The sequence below is a fragment of the Otolemur garnettii genome, unplaced genomic scaffold (assembly GCF_000181295.1).
Source record: "Otolemur garnettii isolate 467f Iridium unplaced genomic scaffold, OtoGar3 scaffold00201, whole genome shotgun sequence".
In the NCBI taxonomy this organism is placed as follows: domain Eukaryota; kingdom Metazoa; phylum Chordata; class Mammalia; order Primates; family Galagidae; genus Otolemur; species Otolemur garnettii.
This window is the reverse complement of record NW_003852596.1, coordinates 1,325,011-1,327,031: the sequence shown is the minus strand read 5'-3', so window position 1 is coordinate 1,327,031 and position 2,021 is coordinate 1,325,011.

The window sequence follows — 2,021 nt, the reverse complement described above, 5'->3', positions numbered from 1 at the left end:
AAAACTTGAATGTCTTGGACATGCTCCCAAAATGCAGAGATGCTTGTGTGTTTCCTTCACATTGCCTTGCTCCTCAAATGAGTGTGTGGATCAAAGTCTTTCTTTTAAATGATGAGAGTTATGAATAGACCGGGACAAAAGGTAGGAATGTGGTTCACATGGATCTCACCTAACTGGAAACGTTTGCGTTTTAGATAGAACCGTTTTGGTTGAAGCTAGCAGGGCTTTTCAGAGGGTCGAAAACAGAAATTATAAACGAGGACTATCTCAAATCCTTATCTATTAGGCACTATGGTCTAATAGTCTCTATGGTGAGTCTGGTAGGTTCCTTTGGCTGAGACACTGGGGCACTGGATGTGCAGGCAAAACAAGTGGAGGGCTCTGCTCGGTGAGGGATCGCTGCTTTTTCTTGAGAAGGGTAGTCACTTTTCCTACTCCGGCAGCAATGGATGGGTTATTGATCAGATAATCAGGGCGCAAGCTCTGTGAGGGCAGGAACTACATTTTGGGTGTCATTGTAGCGCTCATTGTGTCTACCATGAGGCTGGCAAATGTCTCCAATACTTGACATGCAATAAATACTTAATGACATGGTTGAAAAGAAGTCTGGTTTTGTTTTGTTTTTCCTTCTGCTCATCTGAGGCTGAGGAAGTCACATTGGAAGCCTCCCCAAGTGTTCTTTTTCTCTGACCAAACTCTAACTCCTGATGACTGCCTTCCCTTCTGAGATGTGGGGCACTAAGCCTCATTAATCTGCCCTGCTACTGATAGCAGTTCAAAAGCTGCACCCTAACAGTGACAGCGGTTCACCATCCACCATTCTACCTGGTGATGAGAGCAGTAGCTTTCTAGGGCTGTGAGGCCAGAACAGAGCCTTTCCAGTCTCAGGCTTGAACATTTTCTTTCGTTCTTTCTTTTAATTTTTTGAGTCAGAGTCTCACTCTGTTGCCCTGTGTAGATTGTCGTGGCCTCATAGCTCACAGCAACCTCATAAAACTCCTGGGCTCCAGTGATCCTCTTGCCTCAGCCTCCTGAGTAGCTGGGACTAAGGTGCTCGCCATTGATGCCTGACTAGTTTTTCTATTTTTAGTAGAGATGGGAATCTCATTCTTGCTCGGGCTAGTCTTGAACTCCTGAGCTCAAGCAGTTTGCCTGCCTTAACATCCCAGAGTGCCAGGTGGGAACCACTGTACCCAGCCTTAAACCTGAACATTTTCATCTCCTAGAGACTGGCATGGCCTTGCTGGACAGTGAGATTTCCTTTCTGCCCAAGTGGAGATAAATGTTGCCACTCATTTTCTGCCCTAATGGGTCATAAATGGTTGACCCATCATGGGAGGCCAAGTCATTCCTTTGGAAGGACTGGTTTGGTTGACTGCTGGTCATTGGTGGCAAAATAGAAACAACGTTTTTATTTCTCCCTCCCTCCTGAACATTTCAGGGTGACCAGTGGTTGAACTCTTGGCGGCGCTTACCCTCAACCTGAGTGTTAGGGGAGAGGGAATCTGCCGGTGCGGTTTCTGGAGCTGCTCATAAGCAAGAATTCCCTATCCTGATTAAGGCTTTAAGCCTAAAAGAAAGCAGAAATAGGTATGGACCGTGGGGTATGTGTGTGTGCCTATGCCCATGTGTGCCTGTGTGTGTGCTGGGTGGGGCGGGCGTGGCTTGGGCGGGGGTGGTATGATCTTCCAGGGTCTAAGGCAGCTCAGTGTCTGCCTTTCCCTGGCTTGCAGAGGGGATTTGGAAGTGATTTTGCTGCAACACTGTACGTGTTCCTGTTTCCATTTTTTTGAGAGAGGAAAAGTAGTCCTCTCCTTAGTTTCAGGCACCAAAACAAATTTGTATGTTATGCTTGTCACCCTTATCAGGAAATCCCAATTTGACAGTTCAAATACAAGAGTCCTACAGGAGCCTGGGAGGGATGCAAAGGGGACTGGGTTGCTGAGCCATTGGTGTGCACTTCCCAAAGAATATGATGAATGGGATTTTAAAGGAGCCTTTGGAAGGTCAACTGTGGAGTC